The 19,530-nt window shown below is 43.7% G+C and overlaps 1 protein-coding gene and 1 long non-coding RNA gene across 10 annotated transcripts in view; one reads left to right on the top strand and one right to left on the bottom strand.

Moving 5' to 3' along the window:
- The window catches only part of hoxa3 (homeobox A3), a 63,290-nt gene that overhangs the window by 7,996 nt on the left and 35,764 nt on the right, over nucleotides 1–19,530 (bottom strand). For 4 of the 9 annotated variants that reach the window (XM_008117050.3, XM_016996018.2, XM_062957840.1 and 1 more), the window contains one exon: nucleotides 14,603–14,683. The exons of 1 other annotated variant lie outside the window; for it this stretch is intronic. The gene's annotated coding sequence lies outside the window, so the exon portion shown is untranslated. Of the gene's footprint in view, nucleotides 1–1,570; nucleotides 1,678–9,292; nucleotides 10,122–10,210; nucleotides 10,230–14,602; nucleotides 14,684–16,574; nucleotides 17,306–19,530 lie in introns of those variants that run through there. 4 more of the 9 variants (XM_062957843.1, XM_008117054.3, XM_008117053.3 and 1 more) reach the window with 4 other exon arrangements.
- LOC134292554 (uncharacterized) lies at nucleotides 11,211–15,829 on the top strand. The gene is made up of 2 exons (XR_009999799.1): nucleotides 11,211–12,876; nucleotides 14,317–15,829. It is a non-coding gene; the product is annotated as an uncharacterized LOC134292554 (long non-coding RNA).

Here is a 19,530-nt window from a genome sequence, read left to right as displayed (position 1 = left end):
TGTTCTTCTATTCTGCTCCACCTCCCTTTTCTTATTTCTCTCTCTCAAAAAAAACCAGTAACTATAAATCCGTAACTATCAACACAGGGGTCTTTTTGGGGGGAGGGGGCATACATACAAAAACACAAAGACACGTATGTACCCCCTGCTGTTATAGATGTTCCTCCTTTCTGCTTGGAAGAAAGGAGAACTCAGATAGAGGAAGAATGCCAAAGAGAATTTGGGATGAGGGGAAGTAACAATTTCCACTCCTAACAACAACAGGGAAGTCGAAGGAAGAGTAAAGCCATTAGCAAACAATACATGTAAGTATGCACAACAGCTCCTATGGAAGTCAGGAGCAAAACCGAATCAGAAAGGCTTTTGGAACAAACATTTTAAGGAACTTCAAATCCAAAGGTTAAAATCCTTCTGTTAGTAGTTTTCCCATTAGAAGTAGGACAACTGATAAGACAACAGAAAGCAAATGTAAGAAGGCGGCAGGCAAAAACATAATTAGGCCCCAGCAAACGCTGTATTCTGTTTCAAGAAAGTGACATCCACAAAAGCTGGAGCCACAAAAGGTTTCACAAGATTCTCCCCGCTTTAAACTGAAACTGGCTAATGGGTCGATCCCTTTAGAAACTACCGCAGCAAAGTTCATCTGCCAACCCGGGTCTCTTGGTAACTGTGGCTCTTTATTATGGGATAGGTAAGCTGTAATCCTAAACTCGATCCTGTCCATATATATGCCCCAATCAGTCCCATTGAGTGCTGTTCAGGAAGACTGTAGCCTTCCAGCACAATCCTATGCCTATTGAATTGGAAAGCAGGCCACAATATCTTAGGGAATGGGCTGAGGGGAAAAACATGCAGAGGGAGAAGGACCCTTAACCCGAGTTCAGGAAAGTCTGCTGTGAACAACACTAGACTGGCCTTTGTAACTTAAAAAAAATGTTGGGGTTTCAATAATGCCCATGTCCTTGAATGTCTTCCCTCCAAGATAACTTTCCTAAGTCCTAAGCAGCACTGGGAAGTTTTCCCTTGGCTAGGCAATCATCCCAAATGTTCTTTGGGCTTCACCGCAAAGAAAACCCTTGGCTAGGGAATGATCCCAATTTTCCTTTGGGGCTTCACCCCAAGATAAACAAAGCCCGTTTCCCTTCCCTTCCTCAGATGGCAGCATGTTTAGAGGTGAACCACTTTGTCCCCATGAAAGGACCTAAAAGTGCCTCCAAACCCATTTGGACCCATTGAGTTCTTTCTCTCTTTCTTGGCTTTTGGGTACCTCCACCCTTTGCTTGGTGGGTGCACCCCTCCCGCCCTCGCTATCAGCCCCAGAGCTGCCAGCTCCCCCCCACCCCCGCTCCCAAAATGTCCTTCTGCCAGTTTTCAAAATAAGTTGAAGGGGGAGAGAGGGGCCATCGGCCTGAACTCCAAAGTGCGCCAGGGTCTATCCGTCACTGCCTGGAAGGAAGCTCCAAGCCTGGTGAACTCTTCCTGAACCGAGAGCGAAGTCTCTGGTCATAAATCACCAGGACATAAACTCCGCCATTCACCCCTGATAGCAGCGTCTTTGTGGCCTGCTTACCTTTAACTTCTGACGACTTCGCCCTGGTCCTCTCTTTGGAGGCTCGGCGACAGCCCTGGGAGCAGCAGAGCTCTTCCTCTCCCCACCCAGGACCGAATCCACTTCTCTCCCTCCCCCTTCCCCACCCGACAGCCACCCGCCCCGGCAAGCAAGCGCCTCAAACTCCTCCGGGACAGGGGTAGGGGGTCCCCCTAACTCATCTAACTCCCCCACGAGCCGAGACAGGAGGAGCCCTAGCTTGGCGAGGACGAGAGGAGGACACACGCGCGAGTGGGGGGGGGGGGATCTTGCTCCAGCTCCTCTCCGGCGGAAAGCCCTCTTCTCCCCACCCTCCCCTCGCTCTTACCTCGCTCAGGCCCCTACCTCCACCTCCCCACCGTTTCGGGTGGCAAAGAACAGGGTGCACTTCCAGGCCTTTCTTCGACCTCCCCCCACCCTTGCATCCCAAGCCTCCCTCCTAACATCCCATCCAGCAGCGATTAAACAAACAAAAAAACCCGGAATTTCCACGCGCGCACAAACTCACTGGGCCCCTTTGGACGCCTCAACGGGGGCCTTGGTTGGGGCAGAGGCGCTCGCCTGGAAAAGTCTGGGGCGAGGCGTTGGGCGAGCAGGGCCGGGCAGGAGGCGAGCAAGGCAAGCAGCGGAGTGGGGTGGGGGAGGGGAGGGGGCGAGGGAACGGAGGGAGTGAGAAGAAAGAGGGAGTGAAAGAGGGAAGCGCCGGGGCGGCACTAAAGGCCAGGAAAATTATGTTAATGAAGACAAAAGATGCTCACAAAAGGGGTCACTCGCCCCACACCATCCTATATTTATTTATCCATCTATAGAGACTGATACAGATATACACAAACATGCGCTCATACACATGGATGCATATGTATATAGCTACCTAAGTCAAACAAAACCAGAATCACTGGAGATTATGGCACAACATAATCAACCAGAGCAGCCAGAGGTAAGAGAGCATTTGATGAACCAACCTGGACACAGCATATTATTTGAGAACACAGAAATGCTGGACCACGCGGATAACCACCATGTCAGACTACACAGAGAAGCCATTGAAATCCACTAGCATGTGGACCACTTCAACAGAAAGGAGGAAACCATGAAAATGAACAAAGTCTGGCTACAATTATTTTTTTTAAAAAAAACTCTTAAAATCAGGACAGTAAATAAAGATGAACACTCAAAAACAGATAAGAAACTATCAGGGCCAGCTAACACCTCCCAGCAAATGATTTTCCCAGCCAGGCCATGAAGCTGCAAGGCTTTTCAATGCTAATCAAGGTGATTAATTGCAACATTTACACTTGCCTCCAACAGACAAGAGTTCTTCCTCCCACCCTGGACCTTCCACAGATATATAAACCTCTCCCTTCAACTGTGGTGCCCAAAATTGGACACAGTATTCTATTCTGCCTTGGTCAGACCACACCTGGAATACTGTGTCCAATTTTGGGCACCACAGTTGAAGGGAGATGCTGACAAGCTGGAAAGCGTCCAGAGGAGGGCGACTAAAATGATTAAGGGTCTGGAGAACAAGCCCTATGAGGAGCGGCTTAAAGAGCTGGGCATGTTTAGCCTGCAGAAGAGAAGGCTGAGAGGAGACATGATAGCCATGTACAAATACGTGAAGGGAAGTCATAGGGAGGAGGGAGCAAGCTTGTTTTCTGCTGCCCTGCAGACTAGGACACGGAACAATGGCTTCAAACTACAGGAAAGGAGATTCCACCTGAACATCAGGAAGAACTTCCTCACTGTGAGAGCTGTTCGACAGTGGAACTCTCTCCCCGGGGCCGTGGTGGAGGCTCCTTCTTTGGAGGCTTTTAAGCAGAGGCTGGATGGCCATCTGTCCGGGGTGCTTTGAATGCGATTTCCTGCTTCTTAGCAGGGGGTTGGACTGGATGGCCCATGTGGTCTCTTCCAACTCTACTATTCTATGATTCTATGATTCTATGACTTGCCTAGTTTCCAGTATATCTCACAACTTCTGAGGATGCCTGGGGATGTGGGCGAAAGTCAGGAGGGAGTGCTTCTGGAACATGGCCATACAGCCCGGAAAACTCACAGCAACCCAAAAGCATAATCTTGTGTATCTATCTAACTATTTCGGTATATATATGTGTGTGTGTGTGTGTGTGTGTGTGTGTGTGTGTGTGTGTGAGAGAGAGAGAGAGAGAGAGAGAGAGAGAGAGAGAGAGAGAGAGAGAGAGAGAATAGGCTTTGGTGTGCTGGATGCATAGTGTTGTGTGCCTTCAAGTCCTTTCCGCCTTATCGGGACCCTAAACTGGGGTTATCTTGATAAGATTTGTTCAGAGGGGTTTTGGCTCCCTTTGAGGCCGAGAGAGTGAGGTTTGCCCAATGTCACCCAGTAGGTGTCCGTGGTACAAAGGGAATGTGAATCCTGGTCTCCAGAGTTGTGGTCCAACTCAAGTCGGTTATCACGACTTGGGGGTTTCCAGTTTTAATAAATAGGAAGACATCCTCTGATCCCTCTACCACCCAAGTCAGCCTTGAGAGCGCTTGCAAAGGAACATTAAAACAATGACGTTTGAAAATGGCGAACAGGCAGCTCTGGATGCCCATATCAAGATGGGTCTACATGCTTGTCCTTCCCCCAAGACACACATATATATACACAGACCTGCTCTTGTGCAAGTCAGCTTCTAAGAATTGGGGACCAAGGGACGGTTGATCAGTTCTGTGAACACTGAATGTCCTTCTTAGAAAGACCCATCTGTTTCCAAACCTCAGACTGAGTGGCTTGCCTTTTGTCTTTGTTTAAATCTAGGGGATTAAGTGGGCCCTTCTAATCGTGTTCCCAAATCCGACTGAAATAAACTGGATTTGCTTGCAAGTAAACATGATGGAGGCGAAGGAAAGACAGGTCCAAGTTACATAAATGGGACTTGATTTCCAGTCATTCTGAAGTGTGGTTAGTCTGACATACTTGGGTCAAACTGGGATATCAGAGACCTGCAAGGACACTCCTAGAGAGCCAACAATATACATATACATACATATATATGGCTCTATAGGAGTGTACTTGCCGCTCTCTGTATATATGTGTATGTATATAATATATGTGTATGTATGTGTGTGTATATACACACACATATACATAATATATACATATATATGGGTTGTTAGGCTCTCTAGGAGTGTACTTGCAGGTCTCTGTATATATGCGTGTGTGTATACACAGACACACACACACACACACACACACATATATACCTATTAATATATATAGGTTGGGCTCTCCAGAAGTGTACTTGCAGGTCTCTGTATATATGTGTTTGTATATGTGTGTGTACATCCACACATACAGTATACACAGACACACACTTCGATTTGCATGACTCAAAATACAATACTGTATGTGTGCATATAGATGAGCAGGGATATTTTCCCTTCTATGGGCTTCTTTTTTCCTGCTTTTTCCTTCCTTCCTTCTTCCCTTTCTCCCTCCCTTTCTCCCTTTCTTTCTTCTTTCTTTCTTTCTTCCTTCCTTCCTTCCTTCCTTTCTCTCTCTCTCTCTTGCTCCATCTCCCCCTCCTTTTATTTTTTGTCCTTCTCCTCTTCTCTCTTCATTTCCCTCCTTCCCTTTCTCTTTCCATCCATTCTCCAGCCACCCTAACTAACCCCAGTCAGATTAATACCGGTATGTTTCAAAGAAAGGAGGGAAGGATGCCTAGTGCACAGTTGTGTGTATTTGCATGAAAAGCAAACTGAAGGAGATGAACCAGGCAAGGGAGGCGAGGTTTGCGAGGAAGACAAAGAAGTCCCGACGTTCAAAGGGACCTTCCAATAATGCCTAGGTGCGATTTTGACAAGCCGGTGTTAGGGAAGGTGCTAAAAATACAAAGAGGGCTCTTCAAACCGCAATGTCACCTTACAGCCAAAACAAAGCCAAAGGGGTGAAAAGGGGGGATTTAACACACATGCACACACACACAAGGAGTCCTAGGCCAGGGTGGCCTCTTACGCATACCAATGGTTTTGTGTCATTTATGGCGAGGCAAGATTTATGACTTCATGCGCCCCAGCTGTAAACAGAGCTCCACAACAGAACAACACTTGCTCCGCGTTGCATTTTGCGGTGGCTCCACATGAAAGGAGAAGCTGAACCGGCGTAGGAGGGGGGCACGGGGCGAAGGACCCCGAAAATGGCAGGGGTAGGCATTTTTTTTGCCCTTAGAAAGCCGTTGATGGAAGGCGAAGGGGAAAGAGGCCGCCTCATTGGTCAATAATCAACCCCACACTTTCTACTCAAAACTGCTGACCTGACTTTCTCCCTTTTGGTCACAGAGGAAAAAATAAATCCAAAAGAAAGGGAAAGAGACACAGAGAGAAAGAGCGATTCAAAACTCGTGACTTTTGAGGGGAAGGAAAGAATAAAAAGGCTTTCTCTTAAGAGAAAATTTCGAAAGGAAACGGGAATGGCAAAGCCACGGGATTGGGGCATCTCAGTCTGCCAAGGTCGCAAAGAACTTTCAAGATGGGTTGCTGTGAGTTTTCCGGGCTGTATGGCCATGTTCCAGAAGCATTCTCTCCTGACGTTTCGCCTACATCTATGGCAGGCATCCTCAGAGGTTGTAAGGTATATTGGAAACTAGGCAAGTGAGGTTTATATATCTGTGGAAGGTCCACCGTGGAAGAGAGAACTTTGTCTGTTGGAGGCAAGTGTGAATGTTGCAATTAATCACCTTGATTAGCACTGAAAAGCCTTGCAGCTTCAAAGCCTTGCTTTGATTCCTGCCTGGGGGAATTCTTTGTTAGGAGGTGTTAGCTGGCCCTGATTGTTTCATGTCAGGAATTCCTCTTTTTTCTTAATGTTGTTCTTTATTTACTGTCCTGATTTTAGAGTTTTTTTTTAAATACTGGTAGCCAGATTTTGTTCATATCTTCAACTTTTAAGATATTTCCTTTAAGACTCTGCCTAAAATTGTGATTCGGTTGATCTGATGTTTTGTTTTATTTCCCCCCCCTCCCCCCCCAATGAAGACAATTGGGCTATAGGATCTCAACATTTCAAGGAAAGGTCTTTCAAGACCTGAATATTAAAATTAAAGAGATTCTTTATTAGGTGAGATCCCACCACAGTCGGTGCTTCGCCCATCCAATGTATGTTTTCTAGTTCTCCTTCCCCCCGCTTACCTTTCTTTATGTGTCATAATGGATGGCTTTTGTTTGACTACAATCAGAGCTAGGCGCGTTTGTTTTCTCAGCGGCCATTGGGACCAAAGGACTTCCAGTTAACTAGAACTGGACATGGCATAGTGTGTCCAAACCCTCTCTTTTAGAAGGAGACAAAAGTAGAACACCTAGGGAGGCAAATAAGCAGACCAACCAAGGAAACGTCTCTGTGTAGTTTGAAAACTAAAGCTTTCTTGAAGCTGCAAGACCATTAAATGCTAATCAAGGTGGACAATTGCTACATTAACACTTGTCTCAAACAGACTAGAGTTCTTTCTCCCACCCTGGACTTTTCACAGACATATAAACCCCTCTTGCCTAGTTTTCAACAGACCTCACAACCTCTGAGGATGCCTGCCATAGATGTGGGAGAAATGTCAGGAGGGAATGCTTCTGAAACATGGCTATACAGCTCGGAAAACTCACAGCAACCCAGTGATTCCGGCCATGAAAGCCTTCTTTTTCGGGGGGGGGGGGCAGTAATGTGGGCGAACAGTAAATGGATATAGGATGCATTGTGATAAATAGGTCTAGATATATCTCCTCATTTTCTCGCTGGCTGGCTCTGTATATATATGAGAAAATTAGAATAACTATGGGACAAGAGACAAGAAAGGAGCGGAGAGACGTTTCCGCTGAATTCATTACAGGGAGAACAGCCCTGCTTGGGAGAGACTCTTGATAAAAATCCAATTTCAAGACGCCTAATATCTCGAGCTCGGATTTGGTTACCTGGAAGCGAGTGCCGGGCTGGCTTTGGTGGCACTTGCTTCCCCTTAAGAGCCCTTCAAACGGCGGTTCCACAACTGTACTCTCTCCTAGACTTCGTAGGTCTCCCGTTTGGCCTCTTATCGTTGTTTATTTTCCCCAGCTTAACCCCCACCTTACCCACCCCCTTCCTTATAACTGCTATTGACACTTCATTTTGTATTTACTCAGCATTTATTGGGGGTTTGTCCTAATCTCCCCACCCACAAGAAACACACCCCTCTCCCAGCTCCGACCCACAAAGCCTCTTGACTCTCGCGATGGGGGCTGTGTTATTTATGGCTGTTTTAACTGGGTCAACACGCGCCAGAACGGGATCATAAATCATAGGAGTCCGTGGCAAAGCAACCGAGAACCCAGCCGCTATTAAGGCTTACGCTGTGTTTTTATTTTTATTAGCCTATTTGGAACTGACTGTGTCCTGCTTTCACAAACCAAGAGGAACAAACAAAACAGATTATTTAATGCTCGATTATATTTTGCATATAGCTAGACCCTGGTGGGTTGTTTTGCATGCATTTCTTGGGCACCAGGGAGGAGAGGGACAAGGAAGTATAGGTTCAGAAAGAAACCTTCTGGGATGCGATCTTTAGGGGAAGCAGAGTTGGGTTCTTCATCTTTCCAGTATTTCCCCCTTGTTCTTAAAGTCTGCAACCCCATATTGAATTATTGCAACCGGACAGTATGGGAAAAGGGGGAGAAAGGGAGGGAGGCAGAAAGGCACAGCTCGGTGTAGGCGAAGAGCGCATTGCCCCGGCCCACTGGCAACATAAATCAAAAGTCAGCACTTTGACCTTTCACAATGCTGGGACTCAGTGGTGGATGTAATTTTATATAACATTTGTCCCCTTGTATAACACAAGGAGGGCTTTCATTTCCCGCCCTTATTTAGGGCGCATTTCCGTCCATAAAACAGAATGAAGGACTGTGGAAAGAAAATGCCCATAAATCCTGTACTGCAAGAGTTTGCCTTCCCTAATTCGTCTAATATTTGATAGCTTTAGTATACTCAGGAATTGAAGTTTTGTCTCTTTTTTGTGCATGCTCGGAAAACCGGACAAAATATAAACCCGGGATGGGGGGAATGAGAGAAGGAGAAAGGACAAGAGATGGGAGATAGCTATAACCAATAATCTCATTATGATAGGGCATGGGGGATGTTTTTATTCCTTTCTTCCATTGAAGGTGGAAGAAAATACAAACCTCCTGGTTTCTCCACCTGAGGGTTTCACAGGTTCACAAAACCGGCCCACCAGCCACCACAAACGCCACTAATATCAATAAAAAGTATCAAAAACGATGCTTCCAAGGGTCCAGAATCAGACAGATGTAACAAATCTTACTCCTATATCCCTTTCTCTTAAACACAACAAATCTGGCTCCTATATCCCTTTCTCCTAAACACTCCCGGCCGCCAGTATATCAGAATATTAAAGCAAAAATATCCCAGCTTTTTGTGAGTTTGCTCAACAACAACGATCACACAACATGGAGACGAAACAAGGCATAAAAGGAATCATAACAAGCAGAAAGCCAAACGCTCATAATAGAAAAGGTGGCAGAAGGAAATAAATTCTCCCCTCTGTTTCTTGCAAGGCTCTTTCTCTGTTCTCTTCCCAACACCCACCGCCACAAACCCAGGGAAACAAAGGGGGAAACCAGGCTTGACTGGTGTCCATTTCCACCCCGAAGCCTTTTTCTCCTGACCTTTAATAAGTCACGCCCGCAAAATCGAACAATCGGCGGAAATACCTTAAAATAAAATCCATCCTTTTTTCCTGCTTTTTTTTCTGCCTTGCTCTTTAACGCAGCATTCTCTCCTCAAGAGCCGGGCAAGAACCCCTTTTCCATCAGGAGCCGAGGGTCGCCAAGCCAAAGGGGAAGCTCTCGCCGAGGAAGAGGAGGAGGAGGAGGAGGAGGAGGAGGAGGAGGAGGGCTGCCTGCGTAGCTTGCTCGGTGGGGAAGAGGATGGCCAGCCAGTGGATAATAGAAAGCAGTTCTGGCTCTGCACAGAAACGGAGAAAGCGTAATCGCAGGCGAAGCCAGTCCGGGTCTCCACTCCAAATGCCACAATAATGCGCTGTATTATGTGCTCACGTGGTCATACGTCAACTTAAATCCTTTTATTTGAAATAGGGAATCGCTGAAGGAACAAGGGTTGGAAGCAGCGCCAGCCTGGCGCGCGTGTGTGTATGTGCGTGTGTGAGAGTGTGTGAGTGTGTCCCTTTACCCTTAAGCTTTAACCAAGTCCATTCAAGAAGAAAGAGGGAGAAAGAGGGGAGGGGGGCACGAGATGGTGTGCGTTTATTTTGCGGGGAGTGTTTGGAAGGTTTTTTTGCCTCCCACCCCCCACATTAATATTTCTGCATATAATCTCCAGACAGAAAGAAAGCGGCATTGTTTCCTTATGATGTCACTACCCAGAACTTTTGAGGCCAACTAAGCTGCCTCTGGAAAAGTTGGGTTAAGGAAGGAAGGAGGGGGGGGGGGATAGATTTGTCCGGTGACCCTTCCAAGGGTCGCAGTCGAGATGAACTCCTTCCCACCATTTCCTCAGGGAAGCCTCCGTCCCAGCCGCCATCCCACGGGCTCCTCTCTTGAATGGGGCCTTGCTGAACACCCACACGGTACAGCAAAGCCCTTGTAGGGACCCCAAAGACCAGACATTACCTGACAAAGGCGAAAGGGTCCTTGGAAGAGGGTCCTTGTTAACACCCCACCAGGAGGAAGAAGGAGAGAAGGAGAAAGGCACTCGACTGCCCTGTGGTGGATCTGGATTTGGCCAACTCTTTGGGGACCTTCTTATTCAACCTGCACTTACGCATTTCCTATCCAAGGACTTGAGTGATGTTGAAAATTATAGGGTTCTCAAACGAGGAGATATTTAGGGGGGGAATAATTATCTTACTGGCCAGAGTAGGAGGATTTTTTTTAAGACTGGAAGAAAAAAAAAACCTCAAGAGGCTGTAAGAAATAAGTTATGTGGTCTTGTCTAGACCTTTAAAAAGAATCCTCTTCCCTCTCCTAGCTTTTGTACCATGTTTCCTAAAGAGAGGGGATGTTCTGTCTCAAAAAAGCATTGCAGGCCCACTTGGATAAGGTGGGTCCCCAATTCTTTGTCTGGTTTCCCCTTTCCGCACAATGACCTCCCCATTGGCTAGTCCTTAACCCACTCTGCCATTCCGCTTCTTTCAACACTGCCCATAGATAGGGAGATAAATCTATTTATAATGTGTGAGAAGATATGAAATGCATCCTTCACCAGCTGTCCCTTCGATTTTTATGTAAAGAGGCTGCTGGATTATTGCAACACTTGCAACAATCACTCCTGTCCTCCAGACTTCTTAGCTGGAAGTGCATGGATGGGAGTCAAACTTGATCCCAGCTTTAGTGGGACTCCTTTTCCTAATCCTAGAGAACTTCAGCTTCTCTGAGAGACAAGACAGTGGGGAATAGCAGGCACTTCAATAAGCTGGGATACCTTAAAAAGACTGCTTCCTCTCCATGTGAAGTATGGTTGCATTCCCTTTCACACCCAACTGGCAGTCTCCCAGAACAAAGTGGATCAACATATTAGAACCAGCAGGCCTAGGATTGCCTTGGAGGAGTTTGTTGTCCCAAACTCAATAAAACACTGGAAGGATATTGGAAGTAACTTGCCCTAGACCTCCTCACAAGTAAGTAAGTGCACACATGAATACCAACATACCAAAAGTAATTTGCCTTAAGCTGCTTCCCAAGAAAGTGGACAAAGATTTTTCAAAAGACCCTGGAAGTTGCAGGATGAAGCTGCAAGGCAATTTAATGCTAATCAAGATGGCCAATTGCACTAGTACTCATACTTGCCTCAAACAGACAAGAATTCTTTCTCTCACCCTGGACTTTCCACAGATATATAAATCCCATTGCCTAGTTTCCAACAGACCTCACAACCTCTGAGGATGCCTGCTATAGATGTGGACAAAACATCAGGAGAGAATGCGTCTGAAACATGGACATAGAACACGGAAAACTCACAGCAACACACTGGAAGTAACTTGTGTTAGGCTTTCCTTCCAAACAACTGTGCACTAAAGTTGAACATCCAAAATACATTGGAAGTAACTTGGATTAGGTTTCTTCCCAAGTAACATGAAATGGAACACTGAAAGGACATTGGAAGTAACTTATCTTAGACTTTCTTCCCAAGTAATATGAAGTAAGAGAAAACAAAGATGTTGGCTTACTTTCGACCAAATACCCAAAAGAAAAGGGGTGTCCTTAGAAGCTAGTATGATAATCAAACCTTGGGCCATCCTTATTCCCCATGAGCAGCCTTATTGACAAATGCTAAACTCCAGCCGGAGGCCTCTTTATACAAGGGGTGGATTCATGGGTATTTAAACTAAAGTGTCTCCAGGCCAGTCAAAAGAGGCGCTCAGAAGTTTCTGCAAACAACAATGCCGCTGAAATTAATGGATAATGGAAGCGATGCAGGGGAAAGGCGCAGCAAACCTCCCTGGGTCTCCAGGAAAACGCCATCGACTGCCGGAGTCAAAAGCAGAAAGATGGCTCTGGCGAACAGAAACTACAAACGCGATGCATCTTAATCATAACTTGAGGTGCAGCTTCAACTTCCGCGCTCGGGAAGGCGGTTGGGGTTTGTTTTTTCTTCAAGGAAAGCTCCCCTTTCCATGAAGATCTGGATTAGTATGAAGTTAATGTGAAAACTGGCGTTGAACTATTAACTCCGGATGTGTAGTGGGGAGTGGAGTGAATCTCTGCGGGTGTTTTGAAAAAGAGAACTTCTTAGCAGTCAATAGTGAGTGCTTTCTTCAGGTTCTGTTTTGGAAGACGTGGAAAGTCCACCTTGCTATGCTAGATGTTCTGGACTATATTTCTTCAAAGGGGACAAATCGGTTCGGAATTTGTTTGGCAATAGTTGAATTTCAAGGATTCTGGACTTTGGAAAACAAATACCAGCGGACATGACAGCATCTGCCCTTTGATATGTCTCGCCCACGCATCCTGGCTCCCTCATGGAGATTCACTAGTGACTTTTTGGTTACCTCAAGGACCTAGAGATCTGGATCCTTTCGGAGAAATAAAAATCCTGAACGTTTTGTTTAGATTTTAAGGCCACGTGAACCATCTCTTTGTGAACACAGGAATGAAACTTCTCCTGAAGAAACCCAAAGCAAATCTGCTGCTAACTCAGACTTCATCCTGAAGGAAGAAGGGGCCAAAACCACCCTTTCCCAAATAGTTGGGCCTGCTGGGTTTTAGAATCCAGATGTTACTAAGTTGAATTACCATTTCCAAGCTTGAAGCCTCATCTTAGCCATATTTACTCACAGGTAAGTCCTATTGCTTTCAGTGGGACTTTCTGCCAAGTAAATAAATTGCACATGAAAGGCTGGAAGACCGGACAGAAATAACTCCACTCTGGCCAACTTTAGAATGCAAGTTGTATTTAAATAAAAACATCCATGTTCTCAGTTTGAGCTATCATAAAGTTGAGATTAAAGCGTTTTTCTACCAGATGCCTGTATGAAATGAATGCCAGTCCTTAGAATATGACATATTGAGATACATTTGATATCAAAAGCTTTCTCTAGATACTTAATTTTTTTACTTTGTGTCTGAAATCCAAGTCAAAGGTGATCAGGAATAGGAAATGACATCACTATAAACATTTTATGTGGTTATATTCAGGATTGGCGTGAGAAAAATAATAATTTAATACAATATATATGTAAAGAGAAGAAAATATAAGATATAAGAAAAATATAATATAATATATGAGAAAAATATATAATATATAAGAAAAATATCATATACGATATATGTTAAGGATTAACATTTCTATTCCTCTGTAAAAGTTGGATCCTTCTCATCTAAGGACCTACTAAACTGTGTTGTCTTGACACCCGTTATTCATTAATTTGGATGAAATAGAACACATTCATATTGGAGAAATAAAAACAGGGGCGCTATGCTGTACAAAACAACACTTCAACATTCAATATTATCCTTAAGTGTTAGGTTAGAGAAAACAAACTATGCCGGGGATGATCCGGTGTGGCCAAAGTTCAGACACTTAGGGGAATATAAATTCTCTTTTCTGTTCCTTCTGCCCCCAAATGCTTGGAGATGGAAATCACCCTCTTCTCTCCCTCTCCAAATGGCCAAGGAAGCTTGTTCCGAGGCGCCTTTTAACCGGGAGGATTTCAGCAAGCTACTAAATCAACACTCCCAGCCCTTATACCCTTGTAATTTATGCCTGCCTTTTAAAAGGTACTAAACTAAACTAATTGTCCTCCGGCCTCATAAAAGCAGGACATTCTAGCAGGAAATTCAAACAACCCTTCCTATCTCTTGTAACCCTGCTTAAAATAAAATAAAATCTCCCTGCGTTGGAAGAAGAAAGCTTTTCATTGATTTTAACGACTGCACGGAGAGAGGGCGAAAGAAGAGGAGCTCCTCTCTGGGCAGATCTTCCTGAATAGGTTTCAGTGAGAAGATTTCTCACTGAATATTTAGTTAAGAGAAGAGTCGAGATTATTTCTGGTATTACTCAAATGGTATGAAATCTGAAGGTGTTTTTTGTCCTCCCGAAAATGAAAACAGGAGCAATGTTAGGAAGGGCTTTGGAAAGCTGCCGAAGAAAACATACCAGCCAGAGAAGGGAAGGCGGCTCCTTGACCCCAAAGCCTTCTAAATAATGAACCTAGCCTGATATCTTGATTTTACAGACCAGGAAAAATGCCTTTTCAGTAACTTCCTTGCTTTTCCAGCTCTTTCCACTCCCTGCGCCATCCTGACCATTTGCAATGGCTCTTCCAAGACCGAGGCTTGCATTTCTGTGCATTTCTTTGTTTAACAAAACGTGCATTCATGGACCCAGAAAGATGAATCGACGCCAAGCAGAAAATCCCAACCGGTTTAGCTATTTATCAAACCCGAAATTCCGAATAATTTGTATAATAAACACCACCATTCCGAGACCTAGCAATCCTGCAACATGAAACTGTTTTAAACGATTGGGCAACGGATTTCGCTTTACCCACCCAAGACTCTTACCTTCTTGCGTTTCCAACCGCCGGCAGAATTATTTCCAAACTGAGCGAGTCTTTAAACCTTATTTTCCAATGGACCGGAGAGCTGTAAACAAAGAGCAGGCAATGACTAAATAAGAAGAGGATAAGGGAAGAAATGCTCATTTGGATTCAAGACTAGGGTCAGCGGTTGACCTATTTCAACAGAACCTAGATGGGAATATAAGCAATAGAAAGACACTCCCGATTCACATTATTATTATTATTATTATTATTATTATTATTATTATTATTATTATTATTATTATTATTACAGTCTTGGGTGAGGTTGAAATATCAGTATCTCAAGCAGTTCCACTTCTCCATACAAAGTAATTATTCAAGAATGTAGGCTTTGTATCTCACCAAAGTAGCTTTGTTTAGTATCCTTGAATCAAGTAAAGAAGATAAACAGACCTCACCATACTCATTTTTCTTCAACTATGTAACAATGAGTCTTCTTTATTTGAAATACAGGGCTCAGAGTCACAAGCATGGGAATCTGTCCTGATCCACTGACAAAAAAATCAGGGATTTTTAAAATAATTCACATAAATAATAATAATAATAATAATAATAATAATTATTATTATTATTTAAGCCTTTGACAAAATAATAATAATAATAATAATAATAATAATAATAATAATAATTTTATAAAATAAGCAATGGGAGGCAAAAAGGAAAACTAGGATTATCATTGTTTTGTCCCTGAATGAAAAAGGAGTCAGAGGATTAAGTTATTGACCTTCACAAAGCAATAATTTTTAAAGCATATGTATAATTTATAGTAACAAGGTTCTGTTTCGCCTTCCCTCTTCCTCTCTTTTCCCCACCCCATGTATTATCTCCAGATGTTTTACATTTTATGTTACATTTTATTTTGAAGCCTCACCCGATTTGATTCTCCTTTATGGGCTAGTAAAAGTGTCTGCTAATAATAGCTAAACAATGGGAACCATGTCAAAGCCTTGGGCTGGAGGGCTGAAATTCCATGCTGGGAAAAGTTGATGTGACAGAATGTGGTTCTGATAAATGTAAATTACAATCATAGTTTTTCAAGGTAGTGTTAAACAGTCATCTAACAAAAAAAGAACCCCATAAACAACCGTTTATAAGTGTGTTAAATGTTTCCTCAAATTATCAAAAACTTTCCTTTCTGGAGCTTCTTGGCAGGCGCCACTTCAGGCAATAAATAAAAACTTATTTCATATTTCTGCCATTTTTTTAAAAAAAATCCAAATTTGCCGTTTTACAGTTGAGAAATCTTCCACAACCAATCTGTATTACAAATGTCTGAATTTAGATTGCCAAACCCAGTCCACTATTTATATATTGTTAAAGCAACATCCATAATATTTCACCTTGTGTTTGGGGGCGTTTAAACTACACACCATAATATTTTACATTGCCAGGAATGGGGATTGGAGAAGACTAGGGAGAGATTTGCCTCCCTCTCCAGTGATCCTAAATAGTCTTGGAATGATTAACAAACTGCCATTTTATTTTTTTAATCTCTATTATTAATTGCGGTGCTTTAATTTGGGACAAAAATCGCTCAGCCTAATGAGGAGTCAGAGAGAAATTTGTCCATTACGGTTTGGGCTTTTTGGATCCTCCAAGCTTCTCTTTCCCACAACGCTGCCTCTCCATTTTCTTTCTTGCTTTGGCCTTTTTTTTCTTTTCTAAAAGCTGGTGATTTATGAACTCCTGGCAAAGCGGAAGGGGGGAAAACAATCCAAATATCCAAGGCTTCACTGTGGTGGTCAGCCTCAGTGAATGGTTGACTCTGAGAAGTCACTAAACAGCATCGCTTGGATTTAAGGCATCCTTACAGCAAAGAAGAGACCTTTCGTAAATCTTCAACTCCACTAAGTCAATCTTTTCCTTTCCCCATAAAGCAAGTGCAAACAATGCAAAGGCAATCAAGGCACACGACTGGACTTTTGCATACTTACCGACCACATTCCCCCAATTGCTTGCTTTTAGATGTTTAAGGACCCTTGCAAAGATAAATCAGGTAGGTTGGATTGGGAAAGGGAAAGGGGGGGGGGAGGTTGGAAGGAAAGGAAGCGAGGGTGGGTTTTTTTTTTGGAAAGTCAAAGAGGAAGTTCCCTTTCACTTCGGAAAGAATCACTCCTCCTAGTGAGAAGTGACGGCCGGAGATCCATTCCTGGAGATCTACATTAATTATTTAATGAGACACGTGACACTTATCCTCAATAACCCCCCACCCCCAACACAACGGATTAAAATTTCAATAACCCAGAACAGACGCCAACACCTTTATCTCCCCTGGCAGCTCTTCTCTCTAGCTTGTTTAGGCTTCATAACCTCTCCGGGTTTTGACAGCTTTTCAGTTTCTGGGGAGATCGTTGGGGCATTAATAAGGAGGTCCTGTCAGGGCCTCCTAGAATGAAAGAGCTCTCTGGTTCAGTCATTTGAATTCGGATTTTTATTGTCAGTGGCTGCAGCAGGTAGGGTGTCAGTGTGCACCGACTGGAGCCCCTGCCTTTTATCACAAGCAAACACCTGCACCTGGTGATAGGAATATCAAAGTGGGGTGCTGTTCAAGAATGGCCAGGAAGGGTTGTCTAATCCCTCTGCATCCCTTTATCTCCGGAGGTGATGAAAGAGGGATTCTCTTGCTCTGTTGAGAACATAGGAAATTGGGTTTTTGTGAGTTTTCCGGGCTGTATGGTCATGTTCCAGACATTTCACCCACATCTTTGGCAGGCATCCTTAGAGGTTGTGGGGTATATTGCAAACTAGGCAAGAGGGGGTTTAATATATCTGTGGAAGGACCAGGCTGGGAGAAGGAACTCTTGTCTGTTGGAGGCAAGTGTGAATGTTTCAATTAAACACCTTGATCAGCATTGAAAAGTCTTGCAGCTTACTGCCTGGAGGAATCCTTTGTTGGGAGGTGTTACCTGGCCCTGATTGTTTCATGTCTGGAATTCCCCTGTCTTCAGAATGTTTTCCTTTGTTTACTCTCCTGATTTTAGAGCTTTTTAATACTGGTTGCCAGATTTTGTTCATTTTCATGGTTTCACAAGCATGTGGACAATTTCAACAGAAAGGGGAGAACCATGAACATGAACCAAACCTGGCTACCAGTATCTTAAAAACTCTAATATCAGGACAGTAAAAAAAGAACAATATTCAGAAAACAGAGGAATTCCAGACATGAAACAGTCAGGTACAGCTAACACCCCTCCAACAAAGGATTCCCCCAGGCAGGAATCAGCCTGGCTTTGAAGCTGCAAGACTTTTCAATGCTAATCAAGATGATTAATTGCAACATCCAACTTGTCTCCCACCCTGGACCTTCCACAGATATATAAACCCCCTCTTGCCTAGTTTCCTATATACCTCGCAACCTCTGAGGATGCCTGCCATAGATATGGGTAAAACATCAGGAGAGAATGCTTCTGGAACATGGCTATACAGCCCGGGAAACTCACAGCAACCCAGCGATTCCTGGCCTTCGACAACATATAGGAGACTGCATTATATTGAATCAGGGCATTGATCCATCTAGTCTAGTACTGTCAGATCTGATTGGCAGCAGTTTCCACGTTTTCAGGCTGAATACTTCTCTGACTCTAGATGGGGATTTCTTGGTGGTCTCCCATCCAAGGACTATTCAGTCCAGACCCTACTTAATTTCAGAAGTTATATGAGATATGGTACCTTCAGGGTAGTGTGGTGGATCCTGTGGTCAAGGGATATGTGATCATTCAGTGAGGCAATGCTATGGAGATATGGGATTTGTAGTTTAGTGAGACACCATTCTTTGGCAAAGAAGACAAGACCTTTTAAAAGGACAACTGCCCTGATTCTACAGCGTTGAGCCAAGGCAGTTAAAGAAGTGCCAGACTACATTAAGTCTTACAGTCCAGATGCACCCTAAAAGTGGGCCAGATCCCTCTGGTAGTCCCCAGATAAAATACATGGACTGAATTCATGGATCTTACCTGAGGCTCCTTATACACTAACATAAAAATCCAGATTATCTGCTTTCAACTGGATTATATGACAGTGTAGACTCATATAATCCAGTTCAAAGCAAATATTATGGATTATCTGATTTGATAATCTGCATTATATAACAGTGTAGAAGGGGCCTAAGTGTCGATTTACCTACGTTGACATTGATTCACTGAGGCCCCTTCTACACTGTCATATAAAGCAGATTATCAAAGCAAATCATCCACATTATCTGCCTTGAGCTGGATTATATGGCAATGTAGACTCATATAATCCAGTTCAAAGCAGATAATCTGGGTTTTATATAGCATTGTGACGCCAGGGTCTACTCACTTGGAGTTATCAACCAGATTTTGCCTCGAAGAACACTTACTGTCAGATTCTCATCTATTTATATTCAAATGTATATCCCTTTGCACTCACTGACACCTAGATATCAAGACATCAATACAAATAACACCATCCATCTACATCTTTACAGAAATAAGCCTAATTGAGTTGAATTAGGTCACTCTTTTAGTCTGGATCTACACTGCCATATAATCCTGATTATCAAAGGAGATAATCCACATTATCTGATTTGAACTGGATTATATGAGTCTACACTGCCATATAATCCAGCTCAAAGCAGATAATCTGGATTTGATCTGGCATCATAGATGGAGTATTAAATATGTTGAGGACTGTAATCTTAGTTGCATTTGGACCTCAGTTGAAATCATTGACATTTAATCAAGATTGGACTAAGGTCTCTTCTACACTGCCATATAATCCAAATTATCAAGGTGGATAATCTACATTATCCGTTTTGAACTGTATTATTTGAGTCTACACTGCCATATAATCCAGTTCAAAGTAGACCATCAGGATTATATGGCAGTTTAGAGGGGCCCTAAGTGGTCTTTTTGATCTCAGTGAGACTAC

This window comes from Anolis carolinensis, chromosome 6, assembly GCF_035594765.1.
Source record: "Anolis carolinensis isolate JA03-04 chromosome 6, rAnoCar3.1.pri, whole genome shotgun sequence".
Lineage (NCBI taxonomy): Eukaryota > Metazoa > Chordata > Lepidosauria > Squamata > Dactyloidae > Anolis > Anolis carolinensis.
Note: the sequence above shows the minus strand (reverse complement) of the source record. Positions and strands in the feature narration are given on the sequence as shown.